Source organism: Medicago truncatula, chromosome 2, assembly GCF_003473485.1.
Source record: "Medicago truncatula cultivar Jemalong A17 chromosome 2, MtrunA17r5.0-ANR, whole genome shotgun sequence".
In the NCBI taxonomy this organism is placed as follows: domain Eukaryota; kingdom Viridiplantae; phylum Streptophyta; class Magnoliopsida; order Fabales; family Fabaceae; genus Medicago; species Medicago truncatula.
Genome location: NC_053043.1, coordinates 47,214,778 through 47,228,423, shown reverse-complemented (window position 1 = coordinate 47,228,423; position 13,646 = coordinate 47,214,778).

Genomic DNA, 13,646 nt, shown 5'->3' with positions numbered 1-13,646 from the left:
ACCAATAATATAACAAAAAATATAATCTAAATTCTTTTTTTTAATGACACCAACAACAATCTTTATTATAAAAAATGTTGTTTAAGGGTATGATTGGGATAATAAAAAAGTAAGTATAAATATATTCATCTAGTTTGTTACATTTTTTAAATGATGAAGAAAAAAAATCAGACATATATGAAGGTGAGAAAAACACAAGAAGGAGGGTTGAATTGTGTTTACTTTTTCTTCGTTTTCTCCTACTGAAGTCACTGATCAGAAGCAGATAGAGTTCAGCTTCTGAAGTGATTTTCAGAATCTAAATGTAGCGGATAAAAACAGAGAGAAGAAAGACACAACAATTATGCAGATTCCTTTCACAAACCGGAAGTCAGTCCTGTCCCCCTTGCACTTTCAAGGAGAGTTCACTAAAATGTAATATCTGATTACAATTGCTCACTGTTAAAACTAGCAAGAGACTTCAAACTACTCAAGCACAACTGCAAGATATTTCCTATGCTCCTGAACACAATCAAGAGACTTCTATTCAAACAGAATTACAAAGAAAAATGTTTGAGGTTGAACGCTTGATATACAATCAGTGGTGTTCATAATACAAATCAGATACATACTCTTAAGACTTTATAATTTCTAAGATATGAACTTTGATAAGAAATTCTAAGTGAACTTTTGATGCAGAACAATTTCAGCATAATTTTAGCGCTTGTAAATTGTTGTGAGTCTTACAATTCTCTAAGTCTTCACTCCTTTATATAGAGGTGTGAAAGAGACGTTGTGAATTGCTAGTACACCAAAAAGAGTCGTTTGAAGCTTTGATCAATCACGAATGATCTTTTTCCTGATATGGTTATTGTCATATGAAGGATCAATTTCAAATCCATTTCAAGTATGAAGGAACATCGTTACAGGCATAGCTGTTATTCTTGTCCTGTAGCAGAGACACAAACAGAGTAGTGGAGGTAGTGGTTGTACATTTCGCACAATTGTACTTTGTCAATGCTCTTCAAAGAGCAATAATCCAATGCCTTCAAATCCTTTTGAATTAGTCTTTGCTTCACTCATCCAATCTTCTGCAATGCTAGGCGTGATTAAATCCTTTGAACAGCCTTTGAAGCTTTAATTCTCACAGCTTCTGATGATCTTCAGCTTCTGGTGATGTTGCTTCTGATGAGGTGCATCTGATGACGTCATCACTTCAGGAGCACCTTTCTTCAGATGCTTCAAGCTTCCTTCTTGTTTATTCCATTGCTTTCATTTGTTCTTCGAGAACTTATACTTTAAAAAGACACTAAATTTTTGGTTGTGGTCCTACACACTTGAACAAATATTAGCATATCCAATTGACAATTTTTAATACCTTGTTATCATCAAAACTCTAAAGGGTAATGTTAAACACATTTTATTCCAACAATATATATATATATATATATATATATATATATATATATATATATATATATTCATATTGGTCTTGTTACATTTTTTTTAATATTTAAATCTGTTCTTATTTATTTGTTACATGTGTTATTTGTATTAAAAATTTAGAGTATTGTTGGAAAGAATTTCATTCCAAAAGAATTGAAAGGGGTGGTTTTCTTTATAGGGTTAAATATGTTTTTGGTCCCTATAAAGTTGGGAACTTCTAAGTTTAGTCCTTACTTAATTTTAATAGGTTTTTTAGTCCTTACAAAAAAAAAAATTACTTCTAGTTTTAGTCCCTATTACAACAAAGTTGTTTTCATAACCCTTAAACTCTTAAATTTTTGAACGATTTTTTTAAGACAAGTTTAGAACACTATGAAAAGTTCATTTACCAAAATTTAGACTTTTTTAACATGAAACGAATTAAATAAGAATTTTTTAAACGGCAAAAATTAAAGATAAAATTAACAAAATATGGACGTAGAAATCAAATTTCACGACAATTTTTTGCAGAGGAACTTTTAGTAATGTTCTTAACACGTCTGCAAAAAATTGTTTAAAAACTCAAAAGTTTAAGCATAAATTAAACAAATTTGAATTGAAGAGGGACTAATACTGAGTGCGATTTTTTTAAGGACTAAAAAAACTATTAAAATTAAGTAAGGACTAAACTTAAAAGGTCCCAATTTTATAGGGATCAAAAACATATTTAACCCTTCTTTATATATAGTATAGATAAACTATAACGTGCATTTTTACACCGACATTCAATAAGGATCAAGTATGTGTAATTATTTCTATAAAACGGTTATAATATAAGATTTTTATTTGAGATAATATTATTAATTTAACTTTTTTTTATTTGTTAATCCATTTTTAATAATAACTATTACCTTTTAAATATTTGGCACAAATTGAGAAAATCTATATATAAATGAAATGATAATTTTATTAAAAATAATTATTAATATATTTTTCTTATTGTAAAATATAAAGCGAAAAATAATAATAATTTTGAAGTAATTTACAAATACTTGTCAAAAAAAGTGATGTACAAATATTCATTAGGTTGTATGATTGTTGGTAAAAAAAAAAATAGATGGTATGATTTAAAAATATCAATTAAAATTAAATTGAAAATGACACTTTTTTTACGATAAATAAATTCACAAATGTGACAAAATTTATGCGATAAATATATATTAGGAAATGCTAACTAGTGCCTTTGTTAATTATATTCTTTTCGGTTTTATTTATAAGAAACAATTGACTTTTATATTTATTGAATAATTAATGTATCTGGTCTATATAGTATATATAAATTAGATACGTTAATTATTCAATGAATCTAAAAAATCAATTATTTTTTTAAAAAAAAAAAGTTAATTATTTTTTATAAACATGACAGATGAAGTATATAAGAAGATGTATATCAACTAAGTTTACATATTTAAATTATATATGCTAAATGACTGATATAATAGGCTTAATTACATATTTGATCCCCTAATTAATTTTCAAGTTTCATCTTGGTCCCTTATTTAATAAAAGTTTTGATTTGGTCCCTTAACTCTATCTCTGTCTGTCAAAATGGTCCCTTCCGTCAGTTTTTAACCATAGATATCTAAACTGACAACATTGTATGTCAGTTTTTAACCCTTGATTTTTTTTCTAAAAAATGGGACTGTTAAATCATACAAGTCTATTATATCTTATGATGAACCACATTAAATTATTTTTTCTCCTTTTCTTCTTCTTCTTCCTCTTCTTTTTTCTTGTTGATCTTCATCTTCTACATAACAACCCAGAAGGGAAAAAAATATTCATCTTCATCTCTACCATTAACTCTTTTACTTCCACTTTTTCCGGTATCTCTTTCACCTCTACTCACAAATTCCATGCCTAACATAAACACAAAAACAATAACATTAGGGTTTAAACAATCATCTTTAAAACAATAATATTACTTTGATTCATCACTTTTGGCTTTGAAGTTGTCTTATGCTCTTTGGTTTTCTGTAGAGCCACATGATTTTTTCTTATCATGAACAAACCCCAACCCTCTCAACTCACAGAGGAACAAAGGAATGCTACAAGAATGTTCAAAAACCTTCAAAAGACATAAACACAAAGCTGGATTCAAATCTTTTACATAAATTGAATCCACCTAATTTCATGTTCACTGTATTTGCACCATCTTTCATCGACCAATCCAAATCTTCAAAATCAAATTTACCCATTTCACTTCCCTCTACAAATCACACTAATCTATCAAATTTGTAAATCATCTATTATAAAATCGTTTAGAAAATTGAATAAAAGATAAAAATGATAACACCCAAACTGATTTATGGAGGACGAAGTCTGCGAAAATGAGAGGAGATCGTGAGAAAATGTTTGCGCCAAAGATTTTTGAGAGAGAGAGAGATATCATTATGCAAGAAATTTTGTTTTTGTGTTTGTTTGGATGGAAATTATGAGTGGAAGTTAAAAGAGTTAATGGATATTTTTAATGGTCGAGATGAAGATTAAGAAGAAAAAAAAAACTGGGATGATGAGTTTTTTAGGTTGTTATGCTGAGGATTGAAGATCGATAAAAAAAAATGAGGAGGGAGAAGAAGAAAAGGAGAAAAAAATTGATTGGTGGTGGTTCGCCATTATATATAATAGACTTGCATGATCCAACGGTCGCCTGTTCTAGAAGACAAAAAAAGATCAAGGGTTGAAATTTAACAAATTAATAAGGTTTATGGTTAAAAACTGACGGAAGGGACCATTTTGACGAACTGATATAAAGTTAAGGGATCAAAATGTAACTTTTATTAAATAAGGGACCAAGATGAAACTTGAAAATTATTTAGGAGACCTAATATGCAATTAAGCCGATATAATAAATATGAGACAAATTAATATGTTTTAAATTTAACATATATGTATAGAAAAAACAAATATTAAAATAAAAATTTAGTCAACAAAAAATTAAAATAATATTTATAGATTCTTCCTTACTTAGCAAATTTCCTTATTTTCATAATTTCTAAATAAACTATTATTTTAATTCCATACTTTATTTTGATAATTTCTATATAAATTATTTATCTATTTCCATACTTTAAAATTTATTTCCATAATTATTAATAATTAAGATAAACACAAATAATTATTTAATTTCTTAATAAGTTGTTAAAATAATAGTTTGGTAAAAATAATATCAAAATAAAAGTTATTAATTCAACTCAAAATATAAATATTAAGTAAGAAAAATACAAATTAGAATAGTACACTCAAATTTAGAGTAAATTTTGAGTTTTTTCTTCTTTCTATTGTGCACTCTTATTAATCAATCAATATATTTTTTTCACACTCTCTTTTTCCAATACATTTGATCTCCTATCTTTCTTCCCTAACAAACATTTGCTAGTTACTCTCTCTCTAACAAATTCCTATTATTTTTTAACACATTATATCTCTCTTCCATGACAAACAATTGACAATAGTCTAAATGTTGTACACATTTTTTTAAATAATTGTAAAGCAAAATAATTTTTTTCCAACTTCACATTAATCGGAATTTAGGCTTCAAGTATGAATTCAACCAATACTAGATCCACACTATGGACGTAAATTTGAATGTTGAGATTACTCATCTGTTAGATTTAAATATTGGTGCAGAAACATCATTAACCAATCGACATATATTTGCTTTAGAGGAATTAGATGAAGATAACATAGAAGAGGAGGCAAAAGAGAGCAACAATGATACTCATGCAATATTTATTCCTTTTAGAGTGTTTGCTTTATCGTTTTTATCATAATTAGTTTTTAAAATTAATTTTTTTTGAATTTTTCAAATAGATAGTATTAATTAGTTTTATTGAAAAATAGTAAGAGTAATTGAGAAAGTCTATAATTGACAAATTATACACTTAAGATATCAAAATGACAATTAAATAAAAATAATATTCATACTCGATCGACACTTAAAAATGAACGAAGAGAGTAGTTTATTATATGTTATATTTTGCTTTCAACTTACAATTTTATAGTGTCTTTATAATATTAATTTTAATAGATGTTTTTACAAGATTGTACTTTTATAAGTTATCCAAACCGGAACAAACCGTGAGTATTTAAGTGTTTGGATCATATAATTTTTTATATCATAACTTATTCAAACCGCAGAGCAAAAACCCTTACATTTCACATGGCAGCCCTAAATCATTAAAAAATTAATATATACAAAAATAATACAAGTCAAATCTATTATAGAATTTTGCCAAAAAAAGCTATTATAGAATATAAAATAAAATTATCATATAAAATATGGTTTAGGAAACTAGTTACATCCCCCCATGACATTTTCTAAACCATTTAACAATTAATATTCAAGTTACTCTTGATTTTAACTTTTTTTACTTATTACACAAGTGCTACCTCATATAGGTAAGAATTTAGTCTTGTAATTTTAAGACACATAGTTTAAACCTTCACAAAGACAGCTGTAAAATGGTCATTATTGGCTATAAATAAACTCATTCTAGCGAACATATTCGACAATCTCATTCTGATCAACATGTTTATGTTAGATCCTCCTACTCACTTCAAGCTTTATAGTGAATACACGCCTCTAGTGGCTGAGAGCTTCTTGCCAGTAGGCTCCGCCCCGCGCGATTGGGCAATGAAGACCAAATATTGTCCCATTGTTCCGGTTGAGGTGAGTGGTTACTTATGACAAACTCCACTCTTGTGTTTATCAGTTTTGATGACCTTTTTTGCATGTTTTGTAGGCCAAGAAGAATCCACTTAAGTGGAATGCAGAAAAGCTTGCCCAAGAAGCGCTTTTGAAGAAAATGGTCTGAAGTCCGATCACTTACAAATTGAGTTTATGATAATAACAAGTCATTAGCCGATATTTAAATTATGAAAGCCAACAAATTTCCTTGGTGATTAATTTAATCCTGCTTCCGTCTTGCTTAATTACATGGTTGATCAAAATTGTATGCTAGAATTATTTTACAAATCTATCTTTTGGTGTTTAGTTGTAATGTGTAAGATGATAATGAACAAGAATTTGTTTTAGTAATTTTAAATCCAGCATTAGTCAAAAACAAAATAAAGGCCAGTACTTTTGTATAATTATATTGTTTTTACTATTAAAAAAATTAAACAGGTTATAATAAATAAACAAATAAGCAGATTGAAAAACTAAAGAGCACACAATTTGTCAAAAAAAAAAAAAAAAACTAAAGAGCACACAATTATTTAATTAGATAAAAGAGGGACTAAAACTTTAGTTTTTCTTTTGCAAAGATCATAAATTTATTCAAACATTAGGAAGAAACAATAAGTTGATTCTTTTTGTAAGATATTCCTCCCATCTTAAATATGGTTAAAAGTTGTTCAAATAAAAGTGATGTATTTGGTTTCAAATTTCGACCAAATACATCGACTTTTTTGATCAATTTTTGTTTACATTTGAAGCCGTATGGAGTAGTAAGTTACATGCGTCACGCACTGAGAACAAAATTGTCACTACAAATTATTTGGTTTATTTGATTTATGTAACATAGCCGTCTCAATCATTATTGGGATGTAAAACAACTATAAGAATGAGGCCTTTTTTCAATAATAATAATAATAATAATAATGTGTAAATTTTATCTTTCAAGCTTTTTGAGATGCAAAATTATTTATTAAATTACAATGATTGATTTAATCTAATGTTTATTTTTTTAATAGATAATAAAACTAATTCATTTAAACTTCGTTCAAACATTGTTGATTTAAGATAAAAAATTATTGACGTGGGTTGGTCTCTTCTCTTGAAATGAAATGTCCAACTATAAAGATAAAGATGTTTGTCTAATTATTTTATTTTATTTTATGTGTGTCTAATTATTTTATTTTATTTAGGAATGTATGTCTAATTACTTTATTAAATAATATATTAGGTAAAAAATTGATGTTGCATAATATGATAAAGCTGGAATGTTGTCTTTAGGAAAACATTACGGCTCTGTTTGACAAGTTTAATATACTACCATATAAGGACAAAATGTAGTTTCAATTTACATCCTCTTATTTGCACCCCGTGTGCATAATTTGCGTTGGTATTTTTTTCTTCATATATTTCCTCCATAATCATATTCGAGACATTATTGGACATTAAATGTGAACATATTCAAACATTTCTACATTGTCCACATTTGACTTTTTGAAATATTCTTTTTTAAAAATATTTTTGGATTTAGAAATGATAAGTTAACATCCATGTGTGAGAACCACCAGGGGCGGAGCCATCCCCCAGCTAGCCTGGGCTAGTGCCCAGGCTCGGCTCCAACTTTCTTTGTAGCAAGCTCAACCATTACTAGAATTTTTAGTTTTTCCTGCGGATTTTCGTGTAAATTCCGCAGGAAACACATTTCCTGCAGATTTTGCCAAGGATTTAGGTTCCGCAAGAAAGATATATCCGTAGGAAATGTGAAATTATCTGCAGGAAATGTGAAATTATTCGCATGAAGGAAGTAACGTTTTGCGATAAATTTTTTGCCCAAGCTCTATAAAATTCCTGGCTCCTCCACTGACAACCACACCGTATATCAATACGGTTAAGACATACCATTCAATTTTTTAATCATTCTTTATTGGCTTGAGATTTGTGTTGGCCTGTGCAGGACTCACAACAGCAATACGGTGTGGAGAAGGTTGTTGCTTTTTAGTTGTCAAAATCAATGCTCTTTTGGATTTGAGAGGCACCCTCAAAAAGATAATGTTTTGAGCTACTTTGATTAAATTTATTTAAATCTTACCTGAAAATCCACTAAACCGCTAGTAGTCTAACATGCTTGTAAATTTCACTCACTAATATCTCATCCATAATTAAACCATAGTACATAATGTAATCATTTGGATAACACAATTTCTTGATTTGTTTAAAAGTACTAATTTTGTTACAAAAGTTGTGTATTTTTTGATGTATTTCATTCAGAATGATTTGAGGGTAAGAAAAATAGAGAGAAGTACAATGAATACTAAATCCAGAACACGAGTATAAGTATAAAAGTAAAAAAAAATATACCATAGAAACAAATATACTCTCCATTAAGAAAATATGCATTGAAGGTGTGTAATAATAATAATATTGAATTCAAGTAAGGAAAAAAGTTTTGTAGTTGCTTTCTATATGTAATTCGAATTTCGACGTGCATTTTATACTCACGGTCCATCATGTGTCATGTTTCTGCTCTAGCAATTTATTAATCCTAATGAAACTAAATTAAAAGTTAGCTTCTTTCAAAAAAAATAATTAAAAGTTAGCTTATTTACTCTGGTTGCATCATGTTTGAAGCCTCCAGTTTATTGCACGTTCAACGGAAAGCTATAAAAATTCTTCTATGCAGATGGTTCACAATTTGTTTATGAATTTATAGGTTTAGTTTGGTGTTCAGAGCTGAAAATTAGTTCTTGAGTTTTGCTCTACACCAATCATTCATCAGTTTGAAACAAACTACTAGTGTGGAAATTGAATATGAAAATTTTGAATTAATGATATGATATATTCTTATATGGTAATATATAATCTTAATGGTACACCATGTGTTTTTTATTTTTTATTTTATAAACTTTAAATGACTGAGTTTATTGAATATTATATATCTGCTGTTTCAAATGACTGAGCTTATTGAATATTATATATTTGCCGTTTCAAATGACTGAGCTTATTGAATATCATATATCTACCGTTTCAAATGACGATGAGTGCTGTGGGATATCGTTTGTACAATAGTCGTTTTCGTGAAGGAGTCTGTTTTAGGTAGTAACGTTTATTTTGGTGGGTGCCCTCATGGGTGTTTTTTAGGGTATTTATTTTCGGATGTTCCGCCTATATACAATGTCTTTAGTTTGTATTCTCAGTTTCACCGGTCTCTTTTCGTCTTGAACATAGAACTAGTAGTTAAATTAAATTTGCTATTTTTTTTTAAAAATAAAATAAAAATGTTCTCTCAGCTAAATTGTGTGTGAGAGCTCAATTTCACCAAACCAGTAATAATATTTGGGCTAGCCTCAAGGTTTGACATGATTTTTCTCATCGTGTTTTAATTCAGATAAATTTATATTTGTAAGCTTTGTGAAATAATGACACGTTTTTTGTGTTTTTAAATACTACACATGTATGTCCTCGTGAGCACTAGCGGAGTCAGAAATTTTGAATAATGGGGGCATTATTACACGAAATTTGTTGGGAGGAAAAGTTGATGTGGTTGATTTTACGGTTCCATGAAATAAGGAGGAAGAATTTTCATTTTTCTCATTGAGAAAGAGAGAAAGAGATGATCATAGGTGGGTTTAGAAATAAAATCTCACAAAAACGGATGTGATGTGAATATTACCCCCACTTTTAAATACTTATTCATGTCATCTCTCAACCGATGTGAGACATTTTAACATATAGTGAAACGGGGTGTAATAAAAACTACTTATTTTAACTTAAAATAAATTAAATATATGAGAGTGTAACATGTTTTGTTTGTGTAGATAAATTGCCTGCAAAATAAAGTGAATAAATTGAGTGCAAAATCTATACGGGGTATACTCCAATTCATATATTTAATTTGCCTGCAAAATCTAATAGTGGTATGTTACAAGTATGGTGGGTATATATTTGTGCATGCAGGAGCCACACAACTTTGTGTGTGGCTCCGTCACTGCTCGTGAGCTTAGTTCATTTGATATGAACAATGGATAATATATACAAGGTAGCCACCAAAAAATAAATACTACACGTGTATAAAAAATTCGGTTAAGAATTTATTTTCGTCATATATTTACCGGACGTACACTATTAAACTTAAGATCTGAGTGTAACCGAAAAACTTAAGATCTGACTTAATAAAAAAAACTCCATTGTGCTTGCATATATTTTATTATTTAAATGTTTATTATTGAATTGTTTTTTTAAGGATATTTAAATGTTATTTGTTTGAAAGTGTATGGTTTGAATGTCACAAAATTCACGATATTTCAGTCCTATTCGTATATATCAAAGTAACGTTGAGGAGTATTTGTTTTGTGTATTACTGCCAAGTTTATTTGGTGGCTCATTGAATGTGTAAACTGTTTCTTGGCCATATCTTCTGCCTTGTAATAGTTGAATGAATCTTTCCTTTTGCTTTTGAAAAAATAACAATTTAAACAACAAAGAATTAAGAATAAACACACTTTCTCCTTTTCGTATTAGTTCCATAAATACTCTATGGCTGCTTCTGAACCGCCCTAGGCGAACAAACTTTTGATTGTGAAATTACACCTAGCCTATAATTTATAGGGTAGGGAGCTTATTTACTGAGCTCTTTTTTTTTTTTTTTTTTTTTTTTTTTTTTAAGGAACTGAGCTCTTAACTATTGAACATTCTTCTATAGTTACAAGCATAAATCAATAGTTTTTAAGCACAAATCTATAAAACTATTTTTTTAATGTATGAAATCATTTTATTATCAATTTTATTTGGATTGATTTAGTGGTATTGACTCAAGACTTAAGGTTAATTTATCTTCTTTAAAAAATTATTAAATAAAAATATTTTTATCTTTGTCTATTCAAATATTATTCATGTATACTTGTGACAATATAAGAATGCATCCTTAACTCTTTGCTTTTTTGAGCCTTGAAGGCACGGCACGAGTGAAGTGGTTCGTTTTTGTTTATCTTATCTTGTCTATTTGTGTAACAAAATGGAAATAAAAGTGAGTCAAAAAAGTTTATATATTTAGTCTAAATTTTAAATCAAGTACATCAATTTTGTTTAAAGACTAGTGAACGTTCAAGCTCTTGAGACAATATTAACTATCATGTTGATACAAGTGTAACGAGCTGATTTAAAGATAACAACACGTGTAGATGAACTCTTCCTAAAAATTATAAAAAAATCATGTGTAGATGAACGAATCTAATTTAATTTGTATATATCTTTAATCTAAAAAAATGTATATTCATCTTCAAAATTTTTAATGATTAGATAAGAATATAAGATATAAACCCTTAAATATATGAATATAAAAAACGATTTGAATATATAATTTGGTGTCTGGTTTTGCAACATAGTGTACGTTTTGAACCCTTTGAATGGACTATTTGCTATATAATAATAACCTGATGTCTGGTGACCATAACCCTAACAGCTCCAACTGATAAGCGACAAGTAGAACATTCTATCCAGTATACATCCACCAAATATAATCTGCATTTCTTATATGAACTTATTGGTTGGCTCAAATATTTTAATTAATATTATATATTATATTATAGTAGCACATTGACACTAATAATGAATTAATCATCATCTTGTCAAAAAAAAAAAAAGAATTAATCATCATCATCACTTCCAAAGGGTGTGTTTCATGTGGACTGGTTCATAACATCACTAACTTACGTGTATGTGTATGGTTTGATATCTTGATTCTTTTTTAAACTTTTTGTTTTGGTCAAGTCTTCTTTTAACCATTTTTTATTTAACTTAATTTTAAATAAACAAAATAATTTTACTAAAAAGTAGTAGATCAAATAAAAATCGCGACGGCACTTACAACTAAATGCGACGGACTTTTCTTTCTACCAAATCAACATGACCGACCATACCGCGTGTAATTTAATTAATATACCAAACTTTTTTACTAAAAATACTCTTCTATACACATAGAAAACAACAAATATGTAGATGATGAGAATAGGTCGGAAGCTGGACTTTATCTTCTGAGTTTAATTTGGTACAACAATTTAAAAACCTCAACTATATTCCATTGGCACTGGTCCTATACAAACATTTACTCTTTAAGCCTACACTAGTGAATGTATGCATGGAATAATGAGGCATGAGCAGACTAAGTCATCATCCAATGTCCAAAACAAGTAGTTTGTTTGAAGAAAAAGAATCTCACGGAAGGGCAGCTTAATTGCCATACAGCCAGCCCTATCGAAATATCTAGAACCAAAGTATTTATAAGTAATTTTTTTAAAATACCGTATTTTTTCCTTCTTTCTGAAATACGGTATTATTTTGTACGCTAAAATACAGTACTCTTTAACAACACATCATCGTTAGTTAGATTGGACCCTATGCTCTTTTCTTTTGTTTTTTTAAGGGGAAAACTACCTTATGCTCTTTTACAAGGCAAGATATTAGAAATCGCAATAAAAATGAATTCAACTACCAATACAAATTTCTTACCGTAAAAAAGTGATTTGCTATTAAAATGAGAAACTACTTGTTGTTTTTTGAAAAATAATGTGAATGTATGATAAATAAGAGAGAATGTTTATATAAAGATTTATAAAAATATATTACTCCATCCGGTCCCTTTTTTTTTTTTGAATAAAAGATTAAATCACATTAATGAACAATTTCTTGGATATACACCGTATTGGAGTGAGCAATTTGAGCCATTTTATGGGCTAACCCATTACATGATCTATCTATGTGAATAATGGAACACGCGTCAAACTGAGATTGGAGAATCCGGATTTCATATATAAGCTGACCAAGATAAGATCTATCTTCATACATATCATTTTGAACCAATTTCACCAGCTTTTCGCTATCTACTTCAAACACAACCCTTCTGAAACCACAATCAATAGCTAAGTCTGTAGAACGATAGAGGGCAAAAGCTTCAGCAAACAGAACATCCTCTGAACCCTTCAATCTCCAAGAAGCTAAAGCCATGGCTAAACCGGTTGAGTCTCTGATAACCGCTCCTAAGCTCCACCAGCGAAGGGATTGTGTCTGGGGATTGTGTGAAGATTCCATAGATTCTTCCATAACTTAATGTCCCTGTTACTGCTAGAAGGTGAGGAATGTGTACCAGGTTTCCAGAGTTGGATGGCAGTATAGCCACTTTTCACTATGTAATAGCCTTTTGATTCATACATCCACATTAGCTCATCATTCTGCTGAGTGTTGATTAGAGGAATCTGCTCTATGACTGATATATCAGTAGCCAGAAGATTATTAGACATTTTATCAGTGTTCCGATTTTTGGTAGTAGGATGAATAAGGTCACTAACCAACTTAACTTCTGGGGTGTCTCTATGGGGAGAGAAAACTTTGAAGTTGTGATGTGAGGGGATCCAGTTTTCATTTCAAATATTAACACTTTGGCCATTACCAATCCGCCAGCAGGAACCCTTTTGAATAACCCATTTAGCATTATAGATGCTTCTCCAAGCAA